This window comes from Ambystoma mexicanum, chromosome 6p, assembly GCF_040938575.1.
Source record: "Ambystoma mexicanum isolate Mex_15411 chromosome 6p, UKY_AmexF1_1, whole genome shotgun sequence".
Classification (NCBI taxonomy): Eukaryota; Metazoa; Chordata; class Amphibia; order Caudata; family Ambystomatidae; genus Ambystoma; species Ambystoma mexicanum.
In genome coordinates this window covers 432,783,470-432,805,516 of record NC_090935.1, presented here as the reverse complement: position 1 = coordinate 432,805,516, position 22,047 = coordinate 432,783,470, and the positions used below count along the sequence as shown (strand labels likewise).

Sequence of the window (22,047 nt, the reverse complement as noted above, 5' to 3'; positions counted from 1 at the left end):
TTATCTAGTGTGGTTTCTGCTTGCTAAACAGAACCCCCATCGGCGCTTTGACCTTGGTGTCTTAGGCTCATCTGAGCATTGTGAGGCTTGGAGGCTTGTTTTACGCAATTTTACATAAGGCTGCAGTATTTCAGAATTGGGGCCTAGCAGATTTCGGTCTTAGTAATAGTGGTACTTCTGTTCATCCTCTTACCATGTTGTTTTCTTTGTGTCTTGTATGTTAATGTTCTTCGCATCTAAATGTGCGTGTTATTCATGTCTACTATGTGTCAACATTTAATAATGCCCTACCTATGTATGTAGCAGCCTCTAACTTATGTGAATGCAACTACCTGTCACTCTGTTTGTGTCGCACAACCTATTATACTCTTAATGATGGCTATGTGACCCTTAGTGTTTAACTAACTGTTTAAAGAGAAGTTGTTCGCTTGTATCATTGTACATACTCATGAAGGGGAGGGGGCATGGTAAGACCTGATGCAACCCTTATCTCCATTATCACAGTCCCCCCCTCTGGTCAATTTATTAACCACACCTACATTTTCCTTCATCCTGTCATACCCATATTTGGGTATATGTATTTTACATACCCCCCTCAGGCTGTCTCCTTGTTCTACATACTCTTCTGGCCTAAATGTCATCAAGCAGCACTCTCAAATACCCACACAATTGGCCCAGTGATCAGTACAGTTTTCAGGGTCTAGAGGGGGCTAAAACATAGTACCTGGGGGTCTTATCAGTCTTTCGATGATGTGCATCTCATGTGGTTCAACTTTTTGGTTGTGTATATGTACCACCTTATCTTTACCCAATATTGCTGTCATCATGTGCTGCTCTACAACCTTTTAACGAGATCTCCTACATTGTGCTAGAATCATTTGCAAGACGCAAAGACCTGCCTGTACCAATATCAAAATTGCTATTAGTATTTTGAACGTGTTACCTAGCCCGATAGGCAGCCATGAGAACAGAGCCGTAAACATGTCCCTCATCTTCAGCTTCAATAGTTTCTTGGGCCATATTGGTGTGCACAATTTATAAAGCACTTATCACTTCTGACAAGCTCCCATTTGGCTCATCGTGTGCAGGTTTAAATGTGCAGCAACTTGAGCCAATTTCTGCACATACGCCTCCCACCATGGCAGTGAAGAGGTTGAGGACATACTTGTTGTGGAGAGTCATCAATCGGATTGCTCTCAGCTCTTCTCTAATGGCAGTGACCCCCTATTCAATAGAATGTATTGCTTGCAGTAACTCCAATCTAGTTATCTGCAACTAATTGGTGTTTGCTGCCGCTTTCTCACCAGGGGTGAGGAGCAACGTGAAGAGCACCTTTGCTCAGATAGGATACTGTTCAGTGCATTGTTGGCTGCTTTTGAGAGATAATTGTCTTGTTTTGTGCATTGTGACCTTGCATATCCTTTGTCCTTCTGTTCCCTGTCCACCATAGGGTAATCCACTATTTGTACCACCTAACTTTGGGGCGACACCAGTTCCAGTGTGTGTAATACTGCTATTGAGCAGATGCCAACCCACTTTGGTGGGAGCTGCATATAAGCCTGTGAACCACAGGCCCAATTGTGGTCCATTAACACTGCTTTTCCTATTTTATGCCTGGCAGGTCCATAAAGGATCCCATATGTTTCACTATCCTCAACGCGTCTTTATTTCCAGAACACAGCGATGGGTTTTCTAACCTTGTTATGTGTATTGGCTCTTCTTCATCCTCCACCCATGTCAATAGTCTGGCATACTGTTTCCATTCTTTTGATGCATTTTGGGTTATCATTTTCAACAGGATGCCATGAGAATACTATCAGCACCTCTGCTCTAATGCCCATTATGCCTTCTACCCAATCCCGAGAGGTAAAGACCTCTCTTTCTATGTGTTATTGTGGCGTATCCCAGCAAAAGCGTATCTCTTCTACTCAATCGTCATTACATCTCAATGATGGATGGGCAGTTACTTTTACTACTCCCCTTTGTGGTCCTAACAGTGTATATTTCCTCGCTTTATTCACCATTGTTTTTGCTTTAATAAAGTTGTCTTCATAAAGAGAATCTGCTTTTGTAACCCATTTTAACAAAGCCAAACTTCCCTGATATTGTCCTTTGTTCCTGCATACTGCAATGTGAGTCAAGCAATGTGCCCTATTTTCTAGTATTTCCTTGGCCACATACAGTCGGGAGACACTCATGGCATATGGAAGGAGTGAGCAAAGAAAACAGTTTTAATCTGATTTCTCCGTTCCCACCTTAATTGTCAATACCACAGGTTATTTATTTTCTGAGTATAACCTCTGACATTTTCTCTTCGAAGATATTCGTTATTAACCACTGCTTGCCTAACTTGTGTCATTTCCTCACTCATGTTAGCAAGTACATTAATAATATTACCAATAAAAAATCTTACTGCTGTTTCATAAACAACCCAAAAGCAGCAGAAAAGAAGAAAAAGGTGCCAATCATAATGGCAATGGAGTCCACCTACTCGAGATATCTCCTCCACTTCACATATTGAGATATCAAAGCAATAGAGTTTTTGGCTCTTGAGAAATACATCCTTGGTAGTGCAGCATCACTTCTCATGTTGCTGATGGCCCTCACTCTCGCCCTCATCTGAGGTCTGGTCACTTCTTCTTCGGGCTCCTCTACGTCCAACAGGGGTCCGTGCCTACACACATTTTAACATTACCTATATGCACCCACACTTTTTTGCTGCGCACATTTACTGCAGTGAGGGTACACATACTGGACAATAAATGGGCCCTAAAATCATGACTTGTGCCACTTGTGTACAATGTTTTTTACAGAAATCAAATCTCTTGAAACAATGATGAGGGGGTATTAAAGAATTCACATCTACAATTCTCACTCCGCTGTTGTTGGTTGCTACTTGGCCTGCCTTTATCTATCGGGAAATACATTTCAGACATTTAGTCATGGCTGTTAAATAATCATGTATCTCGTCACCTAACACAGTTGCAGAACTTTCTGCATCCAAGCGAGCATGGGTATGAGGAGCAATGGGTACATGCATCCTTCTGCCCGTCACTATTTCATGGGACGTCAGGTAGTGGTCTGAGCCCGGCTGATTGCATAAAGCAAAATGCAACCAATTTGTGTGCAACATGTCTGTCAATTTTGCAATGTGTTCCTTTAGGAGGCCATTGAGGTTTTCCACAATGCCATTGGCGTGTAAGTGGAAAGCAGAACAAAGCTTGTGTGTTATGCCAATCAAGGATGTCACTTCAGAAAATAGATCATTTGCAAAGTGTGGTCCATTGTCTGACTGCAACACTTCAAATATTCCCCATCGTGGAAACACCTCACATATGAGGAATTTGGCAGTCGATTTGGCATCTGCATGGGTTTTTCATCCTTCTGTTATCCAGCGTAAAAAGGGAAACACCAACACTATAATATATTGGTATCCATTACAACTTTGGGGCATTAAAACATAGTCGAGTTGCAAATGCTGAAATGGGGCTGTTGGGAGGGGTACTGCTCCTCTTACCATTCTTGAAGTATGTCCAGCAGTATATTGCTGACTTGTCATACAATTCACAATAAAGTTAACAACATGCTCATGCAGATTTGGGATGAACCAGTGTTCTGAAGCATCTGCTGGAACACACTATCTTGCGGTTTGTGCTGGGTAGTGTAGCTGTTTTAATGCTACTGTAAGTAACTCCAGTGGCATTACACACGTCTGTGTATTATCCTATGGCCACACCAGATCTGATGGGGATAATGGGCACCCCCGCAATTATCCAAAGATCCTGCTTGGTCTGTGGTGCGTGTCCCTTTAATTCCACTATTTGTGTCAATTTTAATTAATTATAGCCCTCCTTTACTTCGATGTTAAGCATCATTTTGTGTTGGGCAATAGCTATGGGCCGCATTACGACTTTGTAGGTAGCCATGGCGCTATTAGTTTACCAGGTGTCCTTACCGGGTCCCGCGAGGGGATCTCGTAATTTTGTGGACTGGGTTTAACGGGTCCGCCTCCATTAGCAGAGCCCATTAACCCATTCCGCAAAAGTCGTAATGAGGCCCTATGTCTGCTATTTGTGGAAAATATGCTGGTCTTTTTGCTTCTGCATCTTCTGCATTATTGCCACAGGAAGCCAAGTCTGTGCCTCTTGTATGGGCTATACATTTCACCACGACGGCCACCATGGGATATGCCAGTGCATCTAATAATCTTGCTAGTAATGGGGCATGTTGTACTGGTATACAGCCTGCATGCTGGAAACCATTCCTTCTGCACTGTGACAGTCCTGAGTGTATTGTAGACATCACGTAGGCAGAGTCGGAATATATCATCTGTAGAGAAGGAGCTAAATCCACCCCACATAAACTATCTCAACCGCAGCACCTATATGTTGGGTCCCAGAGTGGGAAACATGTGCAGTTCCAGTAAAGGTTTGATACTTATGAAAATCTGGTAGGCAAGGATCCCATTGAGGAAAACCATACCTGCATACGAGAGAATATGATGGTCGTCTGAATGAAATCCCTGACACAGAAAAAATGAATGATGAAGAAGAATGGTGATGTCGCCATCACCAGTGACATCATAATAAAGTAATGCTGACAAATAGAGAAGAGATGCAGAGACTAAAGAATGCAGACAAGTCTATAAGGCATCAAGAAAGTATCAAGCTTGAAGACATCTTGGGATAAAGATGAAGAAACTTATGCTGCAGTCATAAGGGAGAGATCAAGCTATTTTACACATGAATATATTCAAAGAAACGCAAGCAGATGAAGTATTCTTAAATCACTAGCTTTATAGTGAAAAGATTGTGGCATGCACGAGCATAGACATAAACATATATATATATATATATATATATATATATATATATATATATATATATATATATATATATATATATATAGGAGTCAGTAAAGCAGTAAAGCATGGAGGCTCCCACTACGAACAAAAGGGCGACATTGAATAAGCCAAGAAGCCAAAGCCATATCAGACTGGGGTGAGCTGACATTGGATACAAATCGTGTGATAGAACAAAGCTTCTGTTCAGAAGGCATGGACAAAAACAAGAAGACGTCAGAGGTCTATTAAAGAATAGTATTTTAATAAACTGAAAAGCTTGATTTTGTGGTCTTTAGTCACGTGGGGAGAAGAAGTTGGCTGAGCATGATGGTCACACCTACACAAGGGCAGAGCATGCCTTCAATCCCTAAATTTCCCGGAGCAAAGAACATGTTCAAGGCCATGTTCAAAGACCTAATTGACAGTAGACCGCTGAGGTTATGATGGATGGATGTGTTAATTGATGGGAAGCTATGGTTAAGACTAGCTCATCTGCACCTGGATGTTCAGCCTGCATACTGCTAACGTAGGTTGAGAGGGCACTGACAGAGGTTAGAATGTAACCAATGATAGAGGGCTGCATGATCAAGGGTCCTATAGTTATTTAACCAGTTAGACATATATTTATTGATGTTTGTAGTGACACATTGTAGGGAAGGGCTTAGTTGCCCCACCTGATCTTAAGAGACCTATTACATAATTACACTGCCATAGACGAGTATGGATCGTATACCTGGATGTTCCTTGTAGAACCAATCACACTCACCATTAAGTTTTTGTAGTTTGCCACGTAGGATGACGTTAGTGATACCTATGTTAAATGTCACCTATGACGATTTTATACTATAAGAATGTCATTTATTTCTGAAATGCTTTGAGAAGTCTTGAGAGAGACCATGAGGGATGTCTTTTGATGTCCGTTGTACTTCCTGTGTTAGATAATTGTGATTAAAACAGTATCTTTTGCCAACTACCTGGGTTGTGTCTATTATTGATGTCTGAGTAAACTCTACTTCCTCCATCTCTATCTAATGCATTGCTAACCTATCTTACAGTGGCTGAGTAGGAACCTCAGTTCACGTGGTATCAGAGATTGATAGTTAGATAAACCCATTGAGATAAGTAAGCTTTTGAGGTCCCGGAAATATCACACAACCTGTCTTTCAGCTGAAAGGATGTGAAGCTCCCTGTAGATAGCGTTTTTTAAAAGTAAAGTCAGACTTGTAAAAGCTAGGGTAAGACGGGTTCCCTGGTTTCCATGAAAACCCCTCCCACTGTCTACAGGAAGCTGAATGGATGGAAGGTTGGAAGAGGCTGCTGAGGAGGAGTGCGATCCCGAGAGTCGGAAGCCGAAAAAACACAAATGGTGAGTAAACATTGAGACAGGTTTCAAAAGAATGAATGGACATTGGTTAAAGAGAATGATAAGGGGAAAATATGTAACAGATGGAGGTAGGGATGATGATAATGTAACTTAAGAAATGATGAGCGTTAAAATTAAATGAGAATTAGCTTGAGGAGGAGCCAAGCAATTTAATGAGTATCGTGAGGAGGAGCCACAATAAAAGTATACCTAGTGCGTGTGCTTTAAAGAGTGTAAACTCTACATCCTCCATCTATCTCCATCTATCTCTAATGCATTGCTAACCTAAAGGGCTGAGCAGGAACCTCAGTTCACATCACTACCTGGTCCTCGTGCTATTCAAATGCAAATATCATTGGCACTAACTATGTTACCTGCACAGAAAAGTGTGCTGGTAATTTGATACTTGCCACAATGTCAAAACCACCACTCCTACTGCTTATCACTGCTGCTCCTAAATGCTTCAATCCCATGCTTCGATCTATCATCGATGAACCATCAGCGAAGACCACCTTTCCCCCCTCTAACTTTGTTTCCATTACTGGGGGTGTGTCATCATGTTTGTCAGTGTATGTAGAACAGTCATGAACCCATTCCCCTCCCTCTACTAACTCAGCAATTAAACTGGATGGATTCACCATGCAGCATGTAATGATTTTTATTGCTGGATAAGATATTGTAATCCCCTATCCAGATGCTCGCTTTATGGTCAATATGGACTTTAGTTTTTCACGTACTGCACCACATACAATAATTCGGCACAGCACATAGTTATCGCAGATGCTTTCTCTATTGCAAAGGCTGCTGCAACCAGTGCTTGTTCACATGTAGAATGCCCTCTCATCACTGGATCTACAGTCGTACTTTAATATGCCAACGGGTTTGTGTCCCATGGAATTTTTTTGTGTGATGACAGCGGTCATCACATACCCATTTGAATGTGAGACTAAATAAAATCTGTCTTTTAATCTGGTTTGCCTAGTGGAGTGGCTGTGCTGATTGCTTCTTTCAGGGCCTCAAATGCATTGATCATTGTGTCTGTCCATATTATGGGGCTTTTTTCTTTGTGTGCTTCCTTCCATCCTTCTAGAAGGGGCCAAAAGTACGAGCTATAGTAAAAGACCCAAACATGAAAATAATTAGATAGCCCCAGAAATTGCTGTAAATAGTTCACTGTCAATGGTCGGGCATATTTGTAATTGCCTCTGAACTGTCCGGTGTTACTCTCCTTCATTCCTTGGATATTATCTGGCCCAAATACAGTACTTCCATGTGGCAATATTGCAGCTTTTCATTGTCCACCTTGTACCCCTTCTGAGTCAATACTGTTAACAACATCACTGGGTCTGTTCCGCACTCTTCATCTATTTTGCTACACACTAGCAAATCATCCACATACTGTATAATCTCACTGAGTGCCTGATTGTGCCTGATTGTTCCCTAGGTCCATCTATAGCACTCGGTTAAAGACACTGGGGGACTCACAGTACCCCAATGAGTGTTGTGTGTGTTGGAGCCTGATCCCATGATAGACACTGTGAGATATATTAGAATCTATGTGCAATGGATGGAAAACAAAGTGGGTTTTTAAGTCAATTACTGTAAAATGTGTGGTGGTGGGTGGTATGTTACACAAAATTGTGTCTGGGTTGGACACAACAGTAAATTCTGCTTCCACAATATTGTTTAAATGGCATAAATCTTGAATGAATCTCCAAGATCCTCATTTCACTTTTGTCACTGGGTACACAGCCATGTTATATGGAGATTTGAATGGTGAAATGATACTGTGTCACATTAAGGCAGCAATCATTTCATAAATGGCTTTGTTTGCCTCTCTTGACATGGGATATTGTTTAACTCGGGGTATGATTGCCCCTCCTCCAATTGTATTCATACTGCTCCAATCCCTTTCAGCAGAGCTACGTTTTAAGGACTGCTATACCATAATATGCGTGGTGCATTTGCCAAATCTTGTTTAAAAAAAGATGATACCTTCTTAGCTAATAATGGTATCTAAGGTACTTCCCTGTACTGTATTTGCAATTGGCATAGAATGGAACATTCAGAAAATCACTTTGTCATCTGTATCGTCATCTTCAAATAGCTCATCATCTTTCATGTCGCTCAACCATTGTGTTGGGTCCAGTGCTATGACAGTCCACCAGCTAACACCTTCCTCGCCTGTCCCATCTAACACTACCCTGTCCTTTTGCACAACTGCTGTTTCTAAATATATTGTTATGATCTCCACTTCTGCAACATCCTTGGGTACTTCTGCTCTAAACAAAAACTATGTGGGTAATCGTAACAGCTTGTCTCATATCAGTGGAAGCCATCCAAGCAACACCTGCACTCCATAAAGGAACAGTTCTGAGTTTAGGGGCATCCCTCATACAGCTTTGCATCTGTGGAACGCTAACAGGAACTCTCCTGCATTTGTATAATACATGCATGTTGTTGAACTTATTATCAGTAAATTAAATTGTCTTGCTTAATTTGGCCATCAGGTCTCTTCCCAATACTTTAACCAGTGTTTTCCGAGAATACAACAATGGTGCAGCCCTTGTATTCTCTCCCACTTTTATAGGTAGTTCTTCTGTGAATGGAACCTTTGTCATAGCCACAGAGAGCCCTTTTGTGTCTATTGTTATTTCTGACAGTGGAAACACTCCTTCATTGACATAAGATTGTGTTGCTCCAACCTCAACCAAAAAGGAAAACATCCTATCCCCTATTCTCACCCCCGCCCCGGGTTCCTTTTCGGGGCAAGAGTTAATGACAGCACTGGACACATCAAGCTTCTCGTGGCTGTCCTGTTGTGGATAAATAAATCCTCTTCCCTGATCCTTTGAAGGGGTTCTCTCTAACCACTGCCGCACCCGCAGTTGTGGCTAACATAGTTTGTAGCAATATATTTCTGTCCCAGTGTACGGACTGTTGCATTTGCATTTATAATGGATTCAGTGTTTGCTGAGGCTGTTGTAACTGCTGTATCTGTGGCTTGTGCTTCTGTAGTGGCTGGGGCATCTGTAGCTGCATTTGCAGCTCTGTCTGTGATTGCGTCTGTTGTGGAATGGTTGCTGCTGTGTTTATTGAAATGTGCCCTGCTCTTGCTGTGTCTGCACAGAATTTTGTGGGGGAAAACAGGCCCCCTCTTGGACCAGGTTGTTGCCATCCTCCATTCATTGCCCCCCTGTTCCTACATGCCCATGTATAATGCTCTATCTTCACACACGTCCAACACTGCTCCAACCCCTCCAAATACTCCAAATCATGGTCCCATTCCACCCAAACCTCCTCCATATTTACCTCCAAATCCATGCTCTCATCCCCTTGGTGCGTCCCCCCTACCTGTGGGGTAAAAGTTACTTTCTCCTCTTCCTCCCACATATCCACTCACCCCCTGCTGTTGATATTCCTGTTCATAATTTTATCCTCCAACGTTTGTGATCATTGCCCCTTCTTCAGTTACCTTTGATTATTTGTTCTGCACCAATTTAGCTTCCCCTCTTAGCCTGTCTTCTACTGTGTTTCTTTCCTTTTCTTGTCTCAATCGACAATAATGGACAATATTCCAACTTATCTCGCGCCATTGCTTCATCTCATTCCCTAACATTTTCTGTAGCTGTTTCTACACTTTGTCGGGAAGACCCTGGCATAAAATGTGGTACAATATATGTATATTTCTGGTACAAGTCTCCTTCCCTTGTATTGCCTGCATATATGCCAATGGATCCTTGGGTATCCTCATTTTGCCTGTCATGATCATGCTCATGTCTGATGTATCTGGGTATTGCATTCTCAATGCACTCCAAACATATGCTTTGCAATTGTTAAATGGCAAACTGTAATGTGCATTATTTTGCACTGTAACACCGGGATAGCCTGCACTTTTCCATACATAACCTGATTGTTCTCCCACTGTCAAGCAAGTAAATTCTTCACACCCCCTACTGCTAATCCCGTTCCTGCTGTCCTTTTTTCTAGGTCATCCTGGGTCGGAGGATGGTTGGCAGATGGTGGCGGGGGAGCCGGCCATCAGTTGAATAGGAACGCGGCAGGCACTAGCTGTTCAAGTTCACATTGCTAGCCACTGATTGGCTAGCTCCCACCCCCCGCCCGGGTGCTAACGTTAAGCATGGACTTTGACATCTGGGGCTGTTCAAAACCATAGATTGTATTAGTGTTTTTCCCTTTACAGTTGACTTCTCACGAACATGATCTCTATGAGTCAGGTTGTGCAAAATGAAGTCATATGCTGTTTGAAAGATGAAAAAAATAAGTTTGTCTCGTTGGCTAATACATTCCTTCATTTGCTACCTGTTGAGATTCGGTTTTAAAATAGCATGTTTGGTTTTAAAATGGAAACCAGTGAAGCTTACTATAAACATAAATAACTCTCTTCTACATGAATTTTAAAACCATTTAGGGGTATTAACGGGAACATAAGGGAAATAAACTTTGAAATCACAAATGCCTAGAACCTGTACTGACATCCTATGTTCATATACATCATTAGTTTTATGATAAAGCTGAAGTCGTGGCTGTTTGTAGCTGTCAGATTCTAGTTACAGTCTTCTAGTCACTCTGCAAAACCCCTTTTCCAAATATCAAAAGTGTTTCAAATATTAACAGACATAATTTGCGGGTGGACTTGGCATTTATCAGGTAGGCATCAGCAAAGTGTTTACCAGTGCTCAGGGTGGTGAGCCGATATCAGCCTAGCCCATCCACCCAAGCAGCATTTAATATTATTGTCCCTGGTCTCATGCGTCCCGGTGTGCCAATACTTTTTACAAAGATGAAATAGTTTGTAATGCACATGCCCGAAACTACAAAGCAAAACAGGCTAACGGGAGTAATAGTCTTGAGGCACGAAAGTGAGAGATAGAAGTGAAGACCAGTGAAGACTTCTGGCAAGTGAGTGGTGAGTCGTGGTCTTTGGATGAGTGGAGGACTGCACGTTTATTGACGGTGAGGGGAGTGGGGAGAGAGGTGGGGTGGAGATTCAGAGCCTGGGGAAAAGTGGGGCTAGAGTAAATGGTGACAGAAATATTTCTCTAGGGAGAGACACCAGAACGAGGAACAGAATAAGGGCCTGCACTGGCCAGTGTCAGCCCGTGTTCCTATCCATTGATTGGATGTTGCCACTCACTCATGTGCTATCGTCATCTAATTAACGCTCTATTACATTCTACAGCATTACAATATCGTGTGTAGATACATCACGCTGTTAATATGAAAGTGAAATTAACAATTCATAACACATGTTTTTTTTTTAAACACAGAATGTTATCACCCAAAACAAAACTAAATTGTTCTAAATAAAGTTAACAAAGATTGCAAACTAAGTGGCCATGAAAATATCACTTAGGGGCTGATTCATGGAATTATTTGTGCCAAAAAACAGAGATTTGTGCGCCATTCTGCCCACAAAGCCCCATTTGTTAACAGGGATTTGCGGGCAGAATGGTGCACAAATTCTCGTTTTTCGGCGCAAATAATTCTATGAATCAGCCCCCTACCGGCTTGAATTCTATCTATGAAAACTGCACAGGTGTGAAAACAAGAAAGAAAATAGTCCACTTCCAGTGGCTTCTCACACTGACAGTTTTCAATTATTAACTTGTCAAAAGCAATGGGTGTTTCTGCTGCTACGGATTAAACGTGAGAGCAGTGTTTTCCATCAGAACAGTGGTGCTAAAGTTCAGGAAATCAGCATAAGGATAGTAGGTTGATTTAATTCCCTTCTCTTGCCCTCCAAGAAAAGGGCAACATAGGTCCTCGTTCATGTAGATTGTACTACGCATTAAAAAAAATGTGGTTCTTACAAAAAACCTTCTTATGGAATGTCCTTTGAAAAATATAAAGTTCTGGAAAGAATCAGACACTAAGTGCTTTTGGTAAAAGTGGGGCTCGTTAGACAACGTCACCATATTTAAACAGCTTGGCAATTGTTCTGTTACTCTTAACCCTTTCAACAATGGGGTTATATTGTATAAACCTGCCTCTATCTGAGCTATGTCTGTCAAATTCATTGATGAAACATCCATAGACATTCCCAAATACTTCAGTGTTCCAACTCACTGGTGTTCTGTCAAAGCCGACTTGAATCATACTTCCGAGATTCCCCTAACAACTTGATTTCCTTGCTTGATTAGATGTTGTCCCCATGTTTTGAAACTGAAAAATACCCAACCTAACCATCACTATATCACTCAAGACCAAAGCCGTATTTTAGACATATTTCTCGTAAAAGGTTGTATTTTAGATTCATTTCTCTCAGGGTTTGACTTTATCTAGCATGTTGACATATTACTCTGGAACCATCAGTTCTCCCATTTTGTGTGCCAACTGCTTCCTTTCTCGTCGGAGCGCTAGGTTTTATCAATGTGCTGGCTGACTAGCAAGAAGGTAATTAGGAACTCCTGAGTTAATTCGAATTTGTAATTTGGGATTCATGAGATTTAAACCTATTACGGCTTTGTTGGTGAAAGCTCTTCAAGTATGGACACAATGAAAACTATATTATATGACATGGGCACTAGTGAAAAAAGGGACAATACATTTCCTTCCATAAGTCAGAAGTAATCAGTCATGCATTATGGATTTGGTTTAAAATATCTCTATAGTCCGGATCGTCCTAACATAAGTACTACTAGTGATTCCTTAACGATCACCAGGCTCTCCAAATGATGAGTGTGACAGAGCATCCCTGGTGTAATGCTGAGGAGGTGGATGGGTTGGTTAATAGGTACAGTATACACTTGTTGTTAATACCCAGTAAGTGAATGTCCACACACAATATTTATTACAAAAACGTAATTGGGAGAAAAATCAAATGCATACATGTAACTTTGCAGAACAGAAGATGCCACAATGTATCAGTATAAAAGAGTTATGTGGAGTCGATTGGGAGTCAGACCTAGAAAAAAGGCACTAGCACATGAGTAAAGGTTTTTCTATCTAGGCTTGCAAGTTTAAGAGGAGATCAAGGAAAACCAGCATTGTGAACAGGGGCAGTCTCTGGCAGGAAATAGTAACCTTTGTGTGGCAAAGGAACAGTTCCTGGCGTTCCATTGCACGGGGACCCTCTGTTTCTTGAAGATGAAGAAGAAGACTATGATTGGCGAAACGTATGAAGAAAAGACTTGCCATCAACTCTGCGGAGTGAGGAGGGCAATGGCCTTGGTCAAACAAGGTCGTATTACAGAAGGTTTCCAGATGTGGTTGCCAATTTGCATATTTAAGTAACTTTGGGTCTCACCCTAAGTTACTAGGGGAATCCAGACGTGGACCCCTTGCTCACTATTCTTAGAGAGACACAGATCCACCCTACTGATGAGGTCCAACCAGACCGAAACACGTGTCTGGGGTATCTGTTGGTACTCTTGTTCAGAGGAGAATTGCCTAGCATTTCGGTGCTGGACGGCCCCAGGGCAGGACAAAAACTGATATCTTTGGGATATTTCTTCTCTGTGAAAGATAGTGAGTTAAAGACTCTGGGTAAGTATCTCATAACCAGGACTAATGTCTGGCAGAGGGACTCCCAGGACCCCCCTTGTTAATGTGGTACTTTTGAGTGGCCCATACCTCCTTAGTGCAGTTTTGTGAACCAGTATCTGCTAACCTGCTCTTTTGTACTGTTTCCATAAAGGACATATCCCTGTCAAAGTGACATTGCTGCATTTCTCAGAGTGCTTTCATATTAATTTCCTGTATTTTCTATGTTCCTTTTGCTAGGGTTTGGTGTTTTGTTAGTGTTGTTATAGTCGGTTATTTGTATATATCTATGTTTAATTAAAGTGTACATATTTTTATAGAGCCCTGATTGGACATTCCTGTTATCACATTCACATCACTCATAAGAGTGTAGCATCCCTCACATCACTCATAAGAGTGTAGCATCCCCTCGTCCAACACTACCACAAAAGGCGAAGGAGGTATAGCTTGTGAATGTGTCTGTTTCGCATTAATGATTGGGATCACTATCGGTTTGTGTAGTTGAGGGCTGCATAGGCGGTTTAGTAACTGCATATCCTTGTGCTTATTTTGTAACAGTATCCTGGTTTTCTGCTCTTCCTACTGTAAGGGTGCAGAAGTAAGACTCTGTCAAGGAGGGGTCATGGTGTTTTCTGTAAACCTTTATTAAAGAATACAAAGGAAAAGAAAAGCCCAATCTTGTCCTAACTCTAAGAGGGGATTACATGACTAAAACTGAAATAACTATGTCAGAATGTCCAAAGCAAAAGTCCCAATGTTCAGATGACTACCCTTCTCCTGGACAAAATGCAGTTCTTGTCTTAGTAGGATTTTCCAAATATGGTTTCAAGCAATCCTTGGTGGTGGGTGGCAAAAAGTTGTTCCTGGGGTCCCAGACGCTGGTTAGCAGCTTTGGCTTCCTCTTGCTGTTTACTGTACTGAAGAAGAACAAACTGTATGCTTCAAAGCTGTGGTGGAGCCCTAATGCTACCGGGAAGACCTGGTTCCCTCTCACCAAGTACTGCAACAAATAAGAATAGCCTATGCATGCTTGCCAAGCTGAAAGTGTCCTTGACCCTGGTGTGCAGAGAGGGAACCTCTCACCAGGTCGCTGTACATGGTGCGAGGTTCCCTTTCACCAGGTACTGCGATGAAGATGCAGGCGGGTGATACAGGCTTGGTTCACTAACCTGCCAAGCACTAAATGTACTGTCAATCCAGTTGCAGTTCTTGTTATTTGGATACAAGTCCCACACTCACAATTCCAACCTCAGTTTTCCCTCATGTGGGCTTGGTTCACTCTCCTGTCATGCCTAATTACAACTCTGTGTGCTTCTCTGCATTTTTCTGACTGTTCTAGGATCCCAGAACTTCCTTTCCCAACCTTGCTATTCAGGCCACAGCCTCCTAGAGCCTTCACTTCATACCCACCTTTCCCCGTACCTTGTGGTGTGGTCTGCATTGTTGACGGCTCCCTTACGGTAGCTCGGCTCGTTTTCAAGGGACTGGTGCTTTCCTGGAGAACCCTTGCTCTGCTGCGACTCTGCTGTGACTCTGCAGTCTTGCTTCCTTTTTGGACAGCATGGTCTCGGACCTCCATGCTTCCTGGGTCTCTCAGGGGACCAAAGTCTTTGTCCACCTATAGGCTGTGTGGTTGTCGTGTCCTGGAAAGGCCCCGGACTGTCTCTGCTTCCTCTTGGCTTCCCGGTCAGCATCCGCCTGCACGTCAGGTTTCTTCTGGCTCTCGCAATTCCTCCAAAGAGGGCTTGACAATCTGTCAAGTCCTTCTTTGGTTTTTATCTTCCTTCTTCCAGTCAATGGATGTGAACCAATAGACTGCTAAAAGTGGTTCTAATGGTTATTCAGTACTGCTCCGCACCGCCTCCTCATCTCAGTACTATGTGAGGGTTGGTGTGGTAACTCACTAGGAATATTCCTTGTCTCAGTACTCTCTACATGGACTGTTTTAGAAATGTACATATGGTATGGGGTGAAGGAGAAAAACTGTGTTCTCCTGATGTTGTCCTCACTGGTCCCAAAGGGGGTTTCCCCTACCATGTGATCCACCCGCTGAGTACCAAGCCCAGGGGGAATATTGGGTAGCATCCTCACCTCCATGGCCTCATGAGAAGGGGCTTCCCCATTCGGAAGCAGTGATGACATCATGGGATTCGTCACACTATCCCCTCTGCCAGGCAACCCAAACCCTTCATAACATCTCTCCTAATCCCCCAATTTCTTAGTAAAGAATTTGTTATAAAGCTTCCAGTAATATTTTCGTTAGTCTGAACAGATGATTAGGTTATATGTAACGTATTCCAACATGGTATAATATGGGGATTCTTTGATAAAATAAACCAGGGACACTTTTGGTTCCCACTCCACCTTTTTCGGGGAACAGATTACATCAAAAATACATCTAGATTGCTTCTCATAACTTTTTGCTGCTAGAAATTTGATTATGATCTGTTGGTGCACTTTTTCTAAGATCTGAGATACATGTTATTGCACATTGGTTTAGTAACATTAGTCAAAAGTACCAGCTGCACAGTCCTTATACTGCCAAACATTGGTGCACATGTATGAACCAAATAAATATTCTCTTTATTTACAGTCCACATCAGACACTCAATTTAAGTCACGGCAGATGGAAATGGCCAGTAAATGTAAGGGTATACAATTACTGAAAATAGATCTTTCTGACCTTTAGGCAAGTTTAACTCACATGAGTGACAACCAGAGAAGTTCTAATCTGCCTGCATGTATTACTTTAAAAGAAACTGTAGTGTACTTGAACACCCTCCTGCTTTATTGTTCATATGGGATATCTGCCCTTCAATTGGGCTCATATTTTAGAATAACCACAGTGACCACTGTGGCAAGATGTGAAGCATTTAGACCTGGTCAATGGCATAAACATTTTGCAACTGAGTTTAAGGGATGGGTGTGATGAAATTACTTCTGCTCTCAAAGAGTATAAGTGGCTAAAGCACAGTTTGTGATTTCAGGTCAAATCGACGTGGAAGCTGTTGAGTCACACACCAAGTGAGCTTTGTTGTGGGTTTGAGTAGGTGCGATGTGCGGTTCATAAACGACATTGATCAGTGCATATCAAAGGGATCAGCAGAACTGGTTTGACAATTGAGCATGTTGCGAGACAATGAAGACTGCTGGTTCAGGTAGATGCGTGAAACAATGATCCAGCGGTTCCAGTCGAGCTGTGATGGAAGCCCTGGTGGTTCAATGCTGTGTTCTATGTAGTGATTCAGAGTAGAGTGTAAGGTGGACTGGTTGTCGAGCCAGCAAGGTGATTAGACTCTGCTGGACTGTTATGCTATCAAGAAGGCTCAATGATTTTAACACAGTGGTTCAAAGTCGATTCAGTGCCAAAGACAGCACTGGCAGTTTCCATTGGCTTGGCATCGTTGATGGTGGCTTGAACAGGGGTGGTTTGTATAAAAACAGGGATCATGGATGCTCTGGCTCTCAGGATGCTGTGAAATTTTTAGCAGGGCTCTTAGACAAGGTTAGTCCTTTCTCTCTCTTTTCTCCCAACCCAGGTTGGTTGCAGCAGTGTCACTGTTTTTGGTCTATACCAAAACTCACACCCAATGTGACCTGTGAGTAGATAGGGAGTAGAGATTGCCACTGCCTTGGGACACTCCTTCTTCACATCAATAGCTGAGAGCCCAAATGTAGTTATACCTATGCCCTGAATGGTCCAACATTGTATCACAGAAGGAGTGGTTGACCCCCTCTTTTATAGGCACATGACAAGAGACAATTGGACAAAAGAATACCTTTTTTCTAATGGGTCCAGTTCCTGTTCTAGTGACAAGTACGCTTTGCCCACTTGCATCATACCCAAAATGTGTTGTGCTAGAGGAAGTGGAGGAGACAGGAAGGAACATGAGTTACAGAGGGAAAGAAGATGGTGGATCCCTTACCCACCTGTGCTGAGCTTCCTCTGTCTACATTAACCATGACCCCTTCTGTGAGCCATAGCATCAAACGGCTTTTGGTGTGCAACACCTTGGTGTGAGGCCAGTCCTTTTGTATAGGGTTCACCCTTTGATTCCTGTTTCCGAGGACAGCTCATGCTGAGAGGCTCTTTTTCTGGAGAGTGGTGTTACCTGAACTCACAAAGCATCAAAAAGTAGGCAACTCCCACTGGCCGATGCCATGCTGGTTGCAACAGAGACATCCAGTCTAGAAAGATTATTATTCAGTTTCGGATCAGAATTCAGAAGTTAAATGCAACCTCTCTCTGCAGTGACATGTGTGTCCCAACAACTGTTAAGAAAGCACATGTGAGCTTTGTACCTGTCCTGTGCCACTGGGGAGAAGGTGCTGCTGATGTCAGCATACTGAAGGATGAGGATGACAAACCTGTATCATTGAATTAGGTAATACAAATCCCAAAAGCTCACAAACCTCACCCTTACCAGATGGTAATCCTTCACAACAGTCTCATCTCAGACAATAAAGGCTGCTGCCCCTAAGTTGGGTGCTTACTTCCTGGAATAGTTAACTACCCCACCTAAAGTAATACATTTTAAGGGATATAGAAGATGACAGTTGCCCCTGGCCATGTCCTGCTGCCAAGCTCACTGGTTACCACAAAAGGGTAAAAGACAGCTTCCACCAATTAGACATAAAGACAGTAGTCGCTCTGCAACAATTAGTGTAAAAGACTATGTTAATCCTTTTTTGTTTACCCGATTTTATTCCAACAAGATTTTCCTTGCAAAATTGTCCTGTGAAAACCAGTGTGCAGCTTTCCATCCCACAAGGATAATTCTTGTAAGAGTGCAGTGTATGTTCTTGATTCTCGTGAACAGTTGGAAATTCTACAAATTACAAAACTCCTCCCAAGTCCCCACATCCATCCCTGAATTCGAGGTGCCCCTAACCCGTCTCATAGTATCATTTGAAATACCAACAGTATGTGGAAAATCACCCACGGTACTACTGCAAATAGACAATTTTAAATATTCCACTCGTAACACTTTCCAAAGAGTAAAATTCAGTAATCAGCTCTCTTTCATTGTTCCCAGATCCACCCTGATTTGAAATCTCTCCATTCTCACCTCGAAATATCACTTTCAGTGCTTTTCTTTTTACTAGCTCACATTGGGCAAAAAAAAGATATTTCTGAAAAACCTCAGTGCTACAATCCACAATGGAAACATAAAATATTTTTTGGGGGGTTGAGGCATCCTTCTCGGTCAGTTTTCTTCAAAAACAAGTTCTAGATAGATATACACTGAACCAGCAAAGGGCAAATCTGGTCTGCTTTCCTTCCCTACTTGGCGCAAAGCAGTTGAGTGGTTTTCGCTTTGCTCATGTTTAAAGAATTTCCCATATTGCCTATGGAAAAATGAAATATGAAAGATGCATCCTTGAGAGATGTCTGAGTTGAGTTGAAAAATCTATGTACAAAACAGCACTAATTTATAATCAAAACTCAATTTCCAGGAGCAAAAATTATGCATTTTAACGAATTGCACACCTGCAATGCACTACACATGTGGCTGTAAACTGAAGGTGAACAACCTGCGATGGCTACAGGGCAGCGCTTAACTTGTGTGACTTAGCACACAACCTGACAACATCCCCCCATTTTTCTCATCAATGAGATGAGAACATTTGGAAAAGACAAAACATCTCTCAATTCCTTATATCATTGCACATAATGTAACCATTGTGCAATTTTGACTAATTGGATTCTGAGTACAAGGATTAGTAGGGGTAAATGGCCCACCCAGCCCTCACACTTCTAAAAATCAAAACACAACGTGATCATAAAGGTAAAACGGGGACAATTAAGAGATATACCTCCTTCGCCTTTTGTGGTAATGTGGGCCAAGGGAAGGCTATACTCTCATGTAGGTGAACAAGTAGGGACCCACACAACACAGTCCAAAATAAAGGGAATGCCCAATCATTGTTATATAACCATATGAACACTTTAATTAAACACACCATCTGCATGTAGAATGAAAAATGAACACTATACAAAGACCCTAAACCCGAAAGAAAGAACAGAGAAGATGCAACAGACAGATGAAAGTAGCACTCTGAGCATAGTTTCAGGTGTGGTGGGTAAGATACTACCATAAAAAAAGGATATCTTGTTGAAAACAGGGGCGATCTGAACCTAACGATTCTCTAGGGTCCAAGTGGACTGTGGGGGCAGTTCAGTGTCAGCAGTACTTGGATTCAATTCCTGGTGGGCTGACACATCAACACAAAAGAAGGGTTCTCTATTAGGGAACTCCCATCCAGTGCACACTATCTATAGTGTGAGTGCATCAGACAAATTAGTTATATGGGATATACAATGTCTAGAAAAGTGCGGCTAACCTGTAGTCCCATAGAGTAAGCATACAATTTCACAGACTATTATGTACTTGATAAACAGAAGATTATTACATTAATAATTCAATTGACAAATTCAAAATCTCACAAGAACATAATATTTATTGTTTTATTGGCCCAACGTGTTTCGAGTTTTTGACTCTTCATCAGAGGCAAGACGTTTCACAATTATTTCTATAAAGGAACATTAGAGAAGATAACCTTTACTTAGACTCATATTTGATACTGAAATCTATGCAAAAAGGTATTCAGTCAATGTTTACATTCTTTTGTAAAGTTGCATACATTGAAATAAAATAATGATCACTTACATTTTTACATAAAAAAGGGATAATCTCAACTTTCAATTAGATCTGATTATAGACCACATGACTGTGCCATATAGGTCAATTGGATTAGTTTAGTTAGCTTAATTATGAAGTAGTATGCATTTAATAAGATTGGGCTAATGGGGGACAAGCATTCTATGGGCAGCACTTAGTTGTTAAATGTGGAAGGGCCACCATCTAAGATTGTGCTAGTAGTTTAAGATCTATAGGAGAACAAGTCAGAGCAAAGAAATATTGTGAAGGCATGCTGACCTTGTGATAGGTTCTCAGGGTGAGTTTCAAAAGTATAGTGTTGTAGAGCAAATTCATCTCTTAAAGTGAAGTATCTTGTTTTGTCAAGACTGCATATAACTAGAGACACATATATGCATGTTAAGTATGTGAAAAGTATTGTGGTATTACCTAGTAAGTGATTATAATGACATCTTACCAAAAATAAGATTTCTTAGACCCGAGGGACACTGACATTTCAAGTAGGTTTCTTTAAGATTTTTTGTAATACTCTATCTAAGCTAGTTGGCTGGTTGGAGGAATGCAGACACCAGGTTTTTACCTCTCGTTCAAGATGCAGTGAACCTGGAACAATTGGTTGAGTGCGGTGAAAAAGGAATTACGGCTGGTCTGGCCCTCCGGTTGCTGTGAATCCTCCACAGAGGACTCGAGGAAAGTATGCTTCCATTCTGGGTCTTCTCCTCTAGCTTAGAAGATCAATTGCAGAGTGGTTGGTCATGGTCCACAGCAGTGGTCACTCCCAATGTGCCCTGGGAGTGGTTAGGGGACAGATCTTGCTTCTGTCTAGGACAGGCTACTTTTTCACCTCAGGCTGAGGGTTTTGGAGAGTATAACTCTCCCAAAGGAAGTCCAAATGAGTTTTTCAGGACGACTCTATGGCCTTAAAGGATCCAAGAGGAAAAGAGAGGAATCTGCTGAAGGGGTGGAAGACCTGGAAGACACCTACTTTTAAATGCACAAGTCCTCAGGTGATTGGTCTAAAGCTAGCCTGCTTTAGCTGGCCTATCCTTGTTTCTGGCCAGAGTGGACTTTGCCCAGTTAATGTCACACCCAAAGTGCCTTGTTCCAGAGCAAGTGGAGGGGAAAGGAAAGGGAAAGAGAGACAGCGAGAAACAAGATGGTGGAAGGCTTCTTCCAGTGACCATAGCGCTCCTGTCTATCCGACTCCCCCCACTTCCCTCCTTACTGAAAACAAATGCTTCTGGACATGCAGCACACTAGTGTGAGGCTACTCCTTCTGAATGAGCATGCTCCTTTGATACTTGGACCCAGGAAAGCTGCCTGATGAGTGGCTGTCGATGAGGAGGCTGTTACGCTACCTTATAGAGGGTACCTAAGAGATGCTGGGTTGTCTGGGTTTCTGTTCAGCCATTTGTCAGTATCGGCCCACGTACCCGAATATGCTTTCCATTCCAAAGCAGAGCTGACTCAAAGGAGCTGACACATGTGTGATGTCAATTTAAAGGTGGTGGCCATGTTCCTAAGTAATGCCATGCACTATGCCTAAACGCAGGCTTAGTTTATGTTCTAGAGATTATCCTGCCACCGGCAGTCTGGGTTCTCATGATCATCATAGTGTTGGTTCAGGGGGCAAATCTTAATATCTTAAGTGTTGCCCCTGTGCCATAGTGACT

At 42.1% G+C, this 22,047-nt stretch overlaps 1 protein-coding gene across 5 annotated transcripts in view; it reads left to right on the top strand.

The window, feature by feature from the left end:
- The window catches only part of HCN1 (hyperpolarization activated cyclic nucleotide gated potassium channel 1), a 1,346,554-nt gene that overhangs the window by 1,121,215 nt on the left and 203,292 nt on the right, over positions 1–22,047 (top strand). The gene's annotated exons all lie outside the window — the stretch shown is intronic.